The sequence below is a fragment of the Haemaphysalis longicornis genome, unplaced genomic scaffold (assembly GCF_048455015.1).
Source record: "Haemaphysalis longicornis isolate Haplotype H1 unplaced genomic scaffold, Haemaphysalis longicornis Haplotype H1 scaffold_2, whole genome shotgun sequence".
NCBI lineage: Eukaryota > Metazoa > Arthropoda > Arachnida > Ixodida > Ixodidae > Haemaphysalis > Haemaphysalis longicornis.
In genome coordinates, this window is record NW_027526295.1 from 137241249 (window position 1) to 137255348 (window position 14100).

Below are 14100 nucleotides of genomic sequence, written 5' to 3' on the forward strand. Positions count from 1 at the left end.
CCGTCCGCCATTAGCCGTGCTCATCAAATGTCCACGGAAGTACGTCATCCCTGTCAGCCGGAAGCCACGGATAAGGGCGCCACATACAGCGGCTGGCCTGATAATTGAATACGGCACATAGGCACCTTCAGTGGGGAAAGGAGTAGCAGATACTACGGTGGAGACGACAAAAAAAGTGCGTGATTTCAGCAGGCGCCCTGCCTACGCGGTGCAGTCACTTCTACGCCCCGTCTGTAGTCGCATGCTCGGCAGAGCAGGTAGCCATTCGAGGACACAACTTACGCCGTCCCACCAGCGGCTTTATTCTCGACTTCGTGAATTCGCCAAGAAAGCACAATATCTTTTGCACAGACAAAACGCAAGCTGTCAGTGGCTTGCGCACGTATACCTCTGACCATATAGGGTGTAATTTGACGCTTAGCTTACAAAGATCCCTACCAAGCTATCAGATAATCCTCTTAAGAGATGCAGAGACGTCATTGCTTGTGTGGCTGCTACTCCTAACAACGAAAGTTTATTTCATGGTGTAAAAACAAAAACCGGACGCTATTTTTATGAGCTATTATCGCTGACTTTCATGCAGTCAATATTAACATATCTTTCGCTAGAAGACTGTTTTAAACCGAGACTCGGGCGAAATTGTACATCTTGCAAATTCGAGGAGATTTCATGGCGCCGAAGGCCCGTAAAATGTTCCACTCCTTTCGGGGCGATGGTAACCGCTATTTGCAAGGTCTTCAGCAGAATCACGTAACTTGTCCGCAGGATAAAGTTGTCAATGTGTGACGTTCACGTCCAGGCCTAGTGTTTATAATTTCTCACGTACTTTAAGCCAGTCACAAAGAGGCCGTGGTCTATAAGCGGTATTGTTGTTGGATTGCAAAAACAGGCCTACGTTTTCGTCATGTTTGCTGCATTTCGTGCAGTTATTCAATGCCACTCAAGAATTACGCACCTTTAGTAGGCAGAAAAAGGTTAGCTATAGAAGCGGTGTCGTTAAAGGTCATGAAACGTCAAAATGACAAGAGCACGCACACCCATTTTGTCAGCCTCAAGGATGTGAAAAAACAAAAAGCCAATCAGACAAAGCTTCTGGAAAATTTATAAATATACGGAGCATTCACAAAGTCCAGAATATGGCCCCAAAGCAGCGCTTCTCCCATTGGAACTGAGGCCGGTGTCAACGTTACGTACCTGGGCCAAAAAAGGGACGAAATATTAACGCCACGCTCTCAAAAACCAAGGAAGGCCTAGACTGTGACCACAACTGAAGTAAAATGGGTCTTAATAAAAAAAAGTTCGTGCATTTTTTCAGCCGAACCATTCCACAGGGACGATTTCCCGTACCAGCCGGGTGGACTTTCCAAGCGTTGTAGTCCCACACAAGGGCCGAGCGCAAGGTCGGAGAGTGCTTGTACGGATTTTACCGGCAGGTGCCATGCGTGCCAAGGCACTCGAATGCACATGGCGACCTCACCAGCCACGGTGGACGCTTAACTAGCAACCGCCTGTGGCAGGACATGCCGCCAGACTCTTTCACACCCGGCAATGCAGCAAGCGGTATGATGGCCGGGGGCCCCGCCAGGTGGATAAGGTTCCGGGCCCCTCTCAAGGGTAATGGCAGCTTTCCAGGAGTGAGTTTCCCCATCAAGGGTACGCACTCGACAAGGGACGCCTGTACCCATTAAAAAAGCCGGTGGTTGTCCGGTGGTACCAGGATTCGAGCCCGGTATCTCCCGCATGCAAGGCGAGCGCTGTAGCTCTGAGCCATCTCTGCGGTTATATGGCGTCTTCGTGTGGCTATGGCGTCTAACTGCAAGAATTCCGAAAGCACTTTTCTAGTAAGAATGCTTAAAGGGGCCATGAAGGCAAAATGCAAGATGCAAGTTTTATTCATTCAAAAGATTGCATGGTTAGAATCGTGCTGACACGACTTTTAGCGTAAACTTCGCTCAAATAAAGTGTATAATAGGAAAAAAATAGATGGCCATACGACCCACTAGCTCATTCACGCAACAGAGCCTATGATGTCATACCGGCCAGCTCTGCGATTGGCGAACGCCGGAAAAAGAAGCAAACGCAAATAAGGAGAATTTATAAGCTTACCGAACGAGCTATTTGTGCCTGAATTTAGGGCACATTATTTTTATAACTGTAAGAATGGTGGAACAAACAGTGGAAGTTAAGAAAACACACGTGAACATAAAAGTACAGATGCGTACTGCCGTTGGCCCTGCGCGCACTATGCTTCGCTTAGATGCACAGCACTGCGGGGCTTTGGGGATGTCTCAGACGACACTGGCCGATTGATGCAAGCGAAGGTGTTTACGTGACCATATTTTTCGAGCGAGCACCATGTTTCACGAAACGAATATTTTCTGCATGAACAAAAACAAGCCTGGTTTAAATACGGTTACAAACAAACCAAAGGCAGAAAACGGCTTGCCGCGGTGTGGTAGCGCCATATAGTTTGACTAACAGCGAGCAAGTCTCCGCTCCACACCAAGTTTAGCTGTAAGACTTGTTCTAATGATGTCATTGCAAACATCGTTCGAACACATGTTTTGGTGCAAGCATCAAAATTTAGCTTAAATTTATAATTTCGCAGTAAATAAAGCATTTTCTCTTGCTTCCGGACAAGCGCTGGGGGAACTACAGAACACGAAATCTATCGAGTAAAACAAACTTGTATTTCCTCTGCATGCCCCTTTAAAGTGTAGTATCGTGATAAATTCAAATACGAATAACGGAGCGCGTGACTTTCAGTACATGCGACGCATCGCGGCGACGGGCCGCGTATGCGCACTGCGAACACCTTACCAGAGTTTGTGTCCAACGTTGATATTGAAACACTGTCGTTCGGTGCGTGAGCATTTTTGTTTGTCTTTCCACCGCGTTCGGCGCCCGTTCGTGCAAGCGCTATCTAGCGATAAGTGAACACAGAGCAAGCAGCTATATTCGGAGGAGGAGGAGGCAAAAAAAAATTCCCGCGCCTTCCCGCGAGGGGAACACGAGTAAATGCAGAGCATTGGGGCCTCAGTACTGGTTGAAGGCAGTGTTGCTTCCATCGCTTCTTCCGTGATGCTGGAGTAGCAGGCACGAGTAAACGTGGAAGCGAGCGTCAACCAAGGAAGGAAGGAGCAACGCAGTGACTGAAGCACGAGCGTCCGCTAGCCACTTTATATTTGCAGCGCGCGCAGTATAGGGAGAGCTGTACGGGGAGAGAGCGCGCATGCTCAAGCAGCGCGCGCCCTTCCACGCGCCACCGCGCTGCTATCACGCACCTGTTACGCAGAGACTGCGACGGAGCGAACGGGCTGACTACGACGCATGCGCGCACCTGCTGCGGACGCGGAGCAGTGGACGCCGTCCGACGCAGGAACAGGCGAGGCTAAGAAATGCTCTGCATTTAAAAGTTTATTGAGAAAAAAAAAACGGTGGGTGGCGTCCTCAGTTCAGGAGGCCGCGCGCCGCCGCTGCTCGCGTGGCCCGCTGGATCAGGCTGAGCTGCTCCTGCAGGTCCGAGCTGGTCAACGCGCATTCCCACTGCTCGGGGGTAGGGGAAGGGAGAGGAACAGGGTGTTGAGGGCACAGGAAGACAAGGTGGCAGTGGTGGCTGGAACTTGACAGTCCGGGCAGTTGTACTCCAATCGTGAGGGGGAGATGTGGGAGAGGATGGTGGAGTTATAGTATGTGCCAGTTTGTAGTCTGCGCCAGATTCGTGATTCTCCGACGGACAGGGTAGGGTGGAGCGGAGGATATTTTCGGCGAGCGTGGCGGTAGTGGGATAAGATGTCGGTGAAACAGGGTGGAAGAGGATGGATAGTGGCCGTCATAGAGTCCGAGCCGCCTGGCCCTGTAGGAAACGCCCGGAAGTGAAGCTCGCGGGTTGCAGCATGTGCTGCTTCATTCCCAGGGAGTGAGGCGTGTCCCGGGGTCCACACGATTGTTATTGTAGGTTGGTCGCGAATGGCTTTCAGGAGCTTGAGCGCCCCCGGGGGTACTCTTCCCTGGAGGTAATATCGGCAGGCTTGTGAGAGTCCCACCTAACCATAATCACAGCTATATTCGGTTATTTTTTATTTAGTGCTGAGCGCCCAACGGACGATGAAAATACAATGGTCTTTCCATAACAGTAGAAAGACCATTGGACACTAACTGTCGCAAGTTGTTCGCACAGCGCATACGCGGCCTGTCGCCAGGATGCGGAACAATGTACTGAAAGCCACGCGCTTCGTTTTTCGTATTTAAACTTATCACGATAGTACATCCTCAGCCTTGAATTTTTTGCAGCTTTATCACCCACGCGAGCTCTGTCTGGGAAACGATGGGTGACGCCACGTGGTGAAGTTAGTAAATTATCCGAAAAATTGGATGAATATGTCATCTCAGAGGACGGTCCCACAAGAGTCGCGGAAGAACCCGTAAAACCAAGATTGTGTTCAAGCATGCGCACCAAATGCCAGGGAAACAGCTGAACCATTCCATATCACGAACGCTTTAGTCAGGCTTGTGTTTTCTTACACGCGAAAGAGATTGCCTATCTCAACGACAACGCATGGCAACAAGGCAAGCATGCGAGCGAGAAGAGGGCAACACGTCGCAGTGGGACACGCACCCTTGCTCCCGACATCTCTACTGCGCATGTACCTGCCTTTTTCACGGCCGCTGCAAGGTGACGGCACCCGTGTCTTCAGCTGGGTGTTCCGCGGTTCGTATTTCAATTGTCCACGATTGTTGATTGATTGTAGGGTTCAACGCGCCGACTCAATGCAGGCGCTGAGGCGCGCCGTAGTGGAGGGCTCCGGATTAATTTTGACCACCTGGGGATCTTTAACGTCCGCTGAAATCTCGTACATACGGGCGTTTTTGCATTTAGCCTTTATTTGAAAAGTGGCCGCCGCGGCCGGGAATTGAACCCGCGTCACCGTGCTCAGCAGCACAACGCCTTAGCCACTAGGCCACCGCGACGGTGTCCATGATTGTACATGCATGCACGTGTACATACATACATACGTACGTACATACATACATACATACATACATACATACATACATACATACACACAAGTGCAAAAGTTTACGGACCATTAAAGCTGCAATTTTAAGTTATTTCTCTGCCGCACGGCTGCCCGAAGTACTGTGTGCCGTAGTTTTCATTAGTTAACTGTTTGTACAACATCTCGCATGCATTCGACAGTTTGTCGGGCTGTTAAAGGAATACAAATAACCTGAAATTGTCATTTCCCTGTTCCGTAAACTTTTGATCGTGGCTGTACATACATACATACATACATACATACATACATACATACATACATACATACATACATACATACATACATACGTAGGTACATACACGCATGCATACCTTCACATACACAGCTCAGATGGGGTCGTTTGGTGCATATTTTAATAAAATGAGATCATGGCTCTACAAATCTCTTGCTCCGTGTTTTAAAACATTTGTCTTTATCTGCCCCTCCCAGGCATGCCAGCGAAAGGCCTAACTACTCTTTGTTTAGTGCAGGCGGCAATACACAATTTTTTGCTCTGCTACTTGAACTACATAAAAACTGAAATTTCCCTTGTCTCCTGGCAACGGATGATAAAAGGCGACACGGAAGAAGAGAGCATACACATGAACGAGCAGCCGGGCACGGCTACTAAGCGTTGAATTCTAGCCGGCCAAACAAAGGCAACGAATGTGAAAACTTTCGCCGTTTAAAACTTTCCTGCATCGCAACTTGTAAAAAATTCATATTTAGTTTGAAAAAAGTCAATTTTTTGAAAGCCTACCACTCAGATAACAAAAACAAACCTTTTAAGCGTGGCCCACCTCGTTCGCATGCTGCACTGGGCAACGCCTGGTGAGCATGAATAATATAGGAGCGCTTTTAGGGCTGCCCAAATTTCTACGAGACAGCAGGGCGAACGAAGACGACTGAGAACGACGTGCTTGCACAAAATTAACAAATAAATATAAAACAGTTGATCAATTGGTAGCCTCAGGACAAGACGCGTTGTATGAAAACCGTTTTCTTTTAGTCGAGGCCTTTCCTCGCACTTTCGAGATTTTCTCGTACAGCACACATGTATTTACGACCAACATAGAAGCACAAAAGCCATTTTTCCTTCCTACAAAGCAACGAGCGTGAGCTTTGAGAGTTTCGTCTCCATTAATTTCTTTAGAGCAGCACATTCAGCGGAGAATAAATGTTTCTTATTACGATAAAGAAGAACAAACATTTCCGTTACTTCGTTTCTTTGTTGGAACTGGGATGAGAAGTACGTGTGGGAGAGAGAGAAGAAATCTTTAATAGGTGCGGTAACTAAACGTATGGCTTGTTACACGCGGCAAAGAAAGTGGTTGATTATTACTGCTTAGCTGCGCTTCAACGCCAGCCTACGCCGGTACAATGCGGCAAAATCACAAGAGGAACATATACGCAAAGCCTCCATTCTTGTTGGTTAAACCAATTACGCCTTATGCTTTAGCAAGGACCCTTTATTTTTGTTTCAACAACATCAGAGAAAAGCAGCTGCACTAAGCTGAGCACCATCACCGACGTATAGAGTCATTTATTTGAGCGATACGTTCCAGTTGCTTTGAGCAGTTCTTAGAATTTCGGCCACCAGGAGAGGACTCGCCCTGTTTCCGAAACGAACACCTTCGGAAGTTATCCGTCCTATTGCCATGCAGCTCCTCCCCCGATGGGTGATGCAAACAGCAGGTCCTACACAATTTTCGCCAGAAGGGAGAGTATAAGGATAAGGGCTGCCCCCGAAATTTTGGCGAAGCTTCTCTGCACCGGTTTTGTATGCCCTCGGTAACCAAGTGTCATGTGTCAGGGCACCCCCCCGAGAGGGGATGCATGAGAACCCCCGAAAAACAGGAAAGAAAAGAACAAAGGAACGGCCAGTTGAAGTTTGCGCCAGGAGCGCGCCAGTCAGCAAGCGCCAGCGCCGACGCACCAAGGAATCATGGGCAAAGGTGGCAGCGCACTGGTCGGCCAATCAGGGAAGGCCGCGCATGGGACAAGTGGCGAGATGGCCATATAAGGACATACAAGAGGCGAAGAGCCAATGGGAGTGCGCCACGGGAGAGCCCAGAGGGTATAAAAGCGGGGCGCACAAAGAGAATGGGGAGGCAAGACAACGGGAGGCAACAAACCGAAGACAACCAGGAGGCGGCCGGAGCACGTGAGCTTCGCGGAACGAGCCAGGGGGACGCGGCCAGGCCATCGACCACGCCATCCGAGCCTGGGCGGGAGCGGGCCGACTTCGCATTGGCACCGTCATCCTAGGTGCACCACGAACCTGTGTCTTCGTGGCCCCAGCGGCATCGGTCGGGCACCAGCGGCCAGCGTCCACGCTCCGTCTACGTTCGTCTCGACGGCCCCGAAAGGCGACGTTCGTGCCAAGCCTACCTGAGACCTCCAGCGGCAGCGGCTACCAGGGGGTAGCCACCGAGGAAGCACGCCGCCGAAGGGATGACCGCGCGCATCGAACGCCGGCATCAAGGACATCCAGCGGGAGCGGATACCAGGGAGTAGCCGCAGAGGAAACGTCAGGACTCGCGGAGCCCACGCCGTCCAAGGAGTGACCGCGCGCATCGAACGCCGGCACCGAAGCGAGACGTGGATGGCTACCACCGGGTCGCGGCCACGCAACGGGTGCGACACGTCAGCGCCGACGACAGTGGGATAGGCCAGTCCATTACGAACATATTCGTAGGATACAACAAGGGAGTTGTAGTGAGAAAGAGATGAAGTAGGACTTGACGTAATGAGTGAATTTGGACTGAAGGTGTAGAACTTCATTGTAGAGTCTTTTGAGTTTTGATTTGAATTGTATATTGAGCTGTTAAGTTAGGGGTTTGTATGCGACTTGTATTTTGGGATTGTAGAGGTTTGAGTGTTTATCGTTTGTGTGTAGTTTAAATATTGAGTGCTTTGCCTGAGGGTTTTTTTGTGTGTGCAATAAATGTGTGTTATGTCAAACTCGCCAACGGCTTCCCTGTGTCCATTGCTCCAAGCTGGTAAAGACCACCCCACCATCCGTTCACGTGACACCAAGAACTCCACTAATTAAAAAGAGCTGGAATGTCACCCGCACATTCTTTTTCTTGGACGCACTTGCCTTCATCTCATGCACATCCGAGCAGTACTGACCACACGAAACATGTTTGATGATATCACGAAGAATTCTTACTGTGATAGTGTTATTTCAATGCTTTTGTGTATCTTCATCTGTTCTTCTGAGGACAGGTAGATTCCTTGTTGTAATGAGCTGCGGAAGGTCCACAGAAAAAATGCGTACTGCCTTTTTTGAAGGAATTAGTAAGCATGCAATATGGGATGACAGGGGTTCAGATGTCGGCCCACGTTACAGATGCCAACGTGGTCTTCATTAATAGACAGCTTCAGTTTCACGTGCGTACAAAGTTCAGGTACGCAAACGTGAAAAATATACGTAGCTCATGCGCATGTAGTTTAAAACCCTTGTAGTTACACGAACGCGACGCAGCTCGCGCAGGGCTCCTGGATGCGCGCGCTCTCCACCCAAGTGATTATCATGATGAGAATGATGATGATTAGTGGCCCTCCCTTTAAATCGGCACGTTAGTTGTCAGCAAACGACTTGCCGGTTTATTCCTTTGGTTGCTGGCGGCATCCCCTTTGTCGCGCGTTATTCCTAGCTCCATCTGCTAACAGACGCAGACACTGATGTAGTCACTCGGGATCAGGCGAGCCCGTTGCTGTGACGATGACAAGCGCCTCTTCTTCAGGCTTAACAACTGAAAAATTGCCCGTCTATACGAAAACCAAAAGCTGTTTTGCGATTGAAACTTTGGGTGAGACAAATTTCAGGCGAAATCAACAGCTTGAAACACGATATCGCACATAGGGATTAGCGACGAAGCTGCTGCGCAGACTACAAACTAATACCTTTCCTCACCCAATTCGCCGGTATCGTATGTTTCCAACTCAGTACTTTGCTAAATGCCAGTTTTGTTCACAACCCGAAACTCTACCTCATATTATAATACAGTGTGAGCGCAATGCCAAACTTCCACCTCTCCGATCCCCTCTTCCTATCCCTGAGCTGTGGGAGAACCTGGTTGCCAGCAGCCATCTGGACGTACAGCAACTCCTGGCATCCAGAACGAAGGCTCTCCGCTCACCTCATGGATTCCCGCACTAGGGAACCACTCCCACTTCAGAAAGTTCAAATATACGTCTCTCTCTCTCTCTCTCTCTCTCTCTCTCTCTCTGTCTCTCTCTCACGCTGCAAAGCGGGAGGGCAGGGCTCTGCCGTGTTGGTCAAGTCTACCTACCGAAGCAACGTAAGGACCGCAACGTAAAAATTCGAATCTTACCCACGTCCGTGAGACGTAAGGCGATCCTTTGCGTTCTCCGCATGTGCACTCGTCATCTGCGAAAACTTTACGCACGTGAAGTGTTTACGTACGTGAAACTAAAAGTGTCTCATATGTAGTACGACGCGCCTCACAGCCGAGTTTGTGTTTTTGTCGCGTAAACCCCTCGCAATGCGTACTTAGCCGGACAATTCATGTGCATGTTGTCACATCGAAACTTCCTTGTCCAAGTCTTAATAAACGTGCTGAATACGGCTGTTTCGCCAGCAGGTTGCACACATATGATGTTACGTAGCGGTACAACGATGAGACGAACCACGATTCATGAGGCGATGCTTTAATAGCCGTCAGCCATCTTGGCGCGAGCACGGCTATGTCACGCAATGTATACTTCACCTTCTTAGAATGTAGTTAAACATGGCTCCCCGGCTCACGCTGTGGCTTTACAAAAAAAAAACAAGAACTGTAGCGCTGTCGTCAAGATTTACCGCACATCTAAGAAGAAACTCCAGCGCTAATGCTAAGTTCAACAGTTACTGCTTTGAAGATATCACCTCGGCCATCGCATTACCAAGAAGCCTTCATGGATAATTGGAGACATAGCTAGAAGTGTGCCCCTTCTCCCCTAGACGACTTGCAGATCCCGCCACCGCTGCCTCGAGTCGATGACAAAGAGCTGGTGAAAATCCAGAAAGTCTATAGTGCTGGGGATAACTTTGCATCCATCACTCGACGCAAGAAGCCGACGACCTCTTCGATGTACATAACAACGATTACTAGCAGCGCAACTATTCAAATAAACCATGATAGTGAAACGTAACTATGTGTCCGGTAACGCTCAGCTACAACAGTTCCGCCATTCAAATCCTGCGCGTGGTACAAGCTTCCCTGAACGTTTTCTGGTAGTGAAAAGGAAGATTTTTATGACCAGTTCACTCTTCAAGGGACCCTTGTGGCAAGTGTCCGCATACTCTCAAGTATTAAGTGCGAATGCACTTCTTAAGCGAGCCTGAATCGTCCGCCGCCGTAGTCCGCATAGCAACAGCTGCGGGTGCGCGCGCTCCTCGTCTTCCCTAGCAACGGGGGGAGATGGGCGCGCGCTACTCTTCTCCTCCTCTCTCCGCTCAGTGACTGCGGGTGTTGGGCGCCTCCTCTCCACTTCGGGCGGGAGAGCTCTCGCTCGCGTAGCGGGCGCTCCGCATTCCGACGCGTGAGGGCGCTCGTGTAGCCCTCGCCGTAACGGCGGGCGCTACTCTCCTCCTCCTCTCTCTGCTCAGTGACTGCGGCTGTTGGGCGCCTCCTCTCCACTCCAAGATCACGATATCGACCGTAATCGCGCAATCAACAACCGTGCATTCGCACTTACACACTCTCCCCATCGGGGAAGTGCGAGGGAATTTTTATGTTCTAGGGTAAACTACGGACTCGAATGGCGAAGAACAGGAACAGTGGGAGAGGCCTTCGTCCTGCAGTGGACCTGAGCAGGCTGATAATGATGATGATGAAGATGATGATGATGAAGTCATCCCAAATATAATAGGCATTCATTCCACTCCCGCAGGCCGAATAACCGGAGACATTCCATAACAACAATTTTAGAGCGGTAGAGGAACATTTTAGAGAAATATAACAGCAGTGTTGCCCCTGAAAAATAAAATATTTTTTGAAACTGTGTCTTGCTTGTGTATATTTGTTCCGCCTGGCAGCGCACGACAATCTTGTCCTGTGTTGCAACTGGGCTTGCGGTTGCTCCGTCTGTCGTATATCGCGGCCTGCCATCTTGTCCGATATCAAAAGGGTGGAACCATATGATCTCTCACGTAAGCTGTTCTCGTTTGATCTAGAATGTTAACATTCTGGTTGGATGCTTCTGGAGAGGAGGGAGCTTCGCCATAAATAAGTGCAGAGCAAACGCCACGGCATTCTATTCGCCGACGATCGTCTGTGCAGGACCCATTACTGAATGCGTATTCGACGCCCGCCCTTTTCGTCTAGTTTATTGCAGAGCAGACGTTCGCTCCAATAAACGTTATTTCATATCACAGCATATCGTACTATACGTATAAACGTATCCTACGGTGGCTGGCACGCATTAACCAGCCTCTAATGGGAGCGTTTATCGAATTCATTCACAAAAATACAAAAGTATGCTTACGTCTGTGCAGCAGGGAACAAGAGATTCCGAGCTTAAATTATCTCAGGAACACCTACTATTTTTCAAACTGTTGTGGCAATTCGGTGGGACAAAGAACGAGCTCACACACACAGAGCTGTGTGTTTCTACTCGTCCTTTGTACATGGTTTCCGCTACATTTTGAAAGTTATGATCCAACGAGCGCAAATTTATACGTCACCTCTTATGTTTGTTCTATTAGAGATGCGAAACAGTAAAAAAATAACCAACAAAATTGTGAATAAGACCTGTTCCCGTTACCGAAATTCTCTAAAAATGCAACAAATAAATGTATGTGTTGCAATTTCTTTGTATAGGATACAACGTTTTCTGTGGTTTTTTTATGAAAGTACATTCTCCGAAGGCTGGAGACATTACAAAAATTGAAAAGTGCCACGCTTCTAATACCTTAGGTTTTTCTTAGTTGTTCATGGCTAAGGGCATTTCCAAGTGTATTTCCAACCGCTGCATCGAACAAGTTTTTTAATTAGAGTGGCGGATCACGGCACATGGACATTGCGGGAAAAATTCGGTTAGATTTACATGAACAATATTTACCTTGCGTAGAACCAATTATTTGTAGCAGAAAATTTTATCCAATTATGATTATATAGCTCATCGTGCGTGAAATAGCTGAGTTTACGTTTATGTGGTTCGGTGATTATATGTCATGTTCACTTATAGATATTTAGTTCTAGTTTCCATGTTATGTTTCGAGCTTGTTTGCTGGCTCCTTTTACGCATTTACTTGTGGTATTTGTTAAAATTGTACTCATACTTTTGTTAGCCCCCCTTAATCAATGCCCTCGCCAAGGGCCTGTAAGGTATCTGTAAATAAATAAATAATAAATAAAACACTGTGCTGTAGTTGCACAAAAAATAAAATTCCAGCTTTATAAAAATACATCTCACATATCGGTAAGACATTAAGTTATTGAAAGGTGCCCGAGTTGGCTATATTCGTAACTAAAGTGTTTTTATGCGAAGCCCCTTTTTTATGTCTTTTTACGGTATAAGGTTACTTCTACCCGAATTTCCACACGTTGTGATGGCTTAGCTGGCTATGGACAATTCATTAGACAGATCAATCGCAGCTGCAATACTGAGTTTAATTCTAGTCATAACACGTGCTCGAGATTGCAAGAAAATGCTTGTGTAAGTGGCAATAATAGGGTGTCTGAATTTTAAATTTTGCATCTATTACCACCCCTAAAGCGCGTGGGATCACGCTGAAGGAGGGGATAACCGTTATATACAGGCACCGAGGGATATGAATGTTCCTTTTCGGTCACAAACCATTAGACATCGTCTGAAAGGCCAAACAGGCAGCCTGTTCGCAGCCCATCAGTGTGCAAATGACGATTGGTCGACGGAGTGCTTGGAGGCGCAAAGTGCTTAGAGACTCATGGCTTGGAGACGCAAAAGCTATCATTGCCAGCGTGAGAGCGCCTAGACCGCATCGGCACCTCGCTCCAACTGTGGGACGTAATTGCTACGTCATGAAGAAATAAAAATGTAACAGGAGCGAGAAATGTCACCTTTATTTACTTATTTCTCAGCAAATAATCATCGTATTTCGTTGAGCAAAAATTGAGAGAGCTAAGAAACGCATACTTTTTCGCATAAAACAAAATTTCAGTCATCCTTTAGTGTCTCTTTAGGCGACATATCAATCGTGTTTTCTTTTGTGCCCAAGTTCTACGGCACTTGTGCTACTACTACGAAGTTCCACTGTGATGAAAGTTGGTTTTTTTCTCTCACTGCCTGGCAGCATGACTCTTGTTGACCAAGGGCCACGGCGTATGTTTTTTTTTGTTTTGCGACAGAAAGAAGGCTTAAATTTTATTCACTCGTATGTGGTGGTTTTTGTAATGTTTTGCTTGTAAAAATGTATTGATCGCTTAGCGAAGACTAAAACAGTGCGAAAGAGCACTAGAAACTGTAGTCCGACGCTGGAACTATCCGGACGAGCGAAATAAATCAAGTGAAGACATCTACAAAATAATTTACTTCTGAAAGGCAGATGATCAAAATCTATAGGAACTGACAATATTGCATGACTTGTTACGTGATAGAAAACCCCGCATATATTATATACATCAAACTCTATATTTCATGGGGAGGGGTGCATATTCAGAGGCTGTAAAAACTGCGCGTTCATGGTGAGGAGTTGTTAGGAAATAAAACAAATCGAAGTAGACGTGCTACAAGGAAAACAGAATTTACGTATGGCAAAAAAACTTTAAAATGTTTTATGGAGGAAGATGAGGAGGAAAAACTTTGTTCGAATGAAGACCTGGAAGGTGGTCGGGGTATTTCGTCCATGATTCCGTCGGTTCTACCCTCTGTCTCCGCCCTTTCGGTCAGCCACAACTGCTTATTCGGACCAGGGCTGGCAAGCTCACTCTCCCACTGCTCGTAGGTAGCAATCGTGTCATTGAGTCAACACCCTAAACGGATGCACACTACCAATGCAGCTCTTAAATACATAAGTTTTGAGGTTTGCCTTTTCTCAGCTCATTTTTATGGATTTTTAAATCGTTCG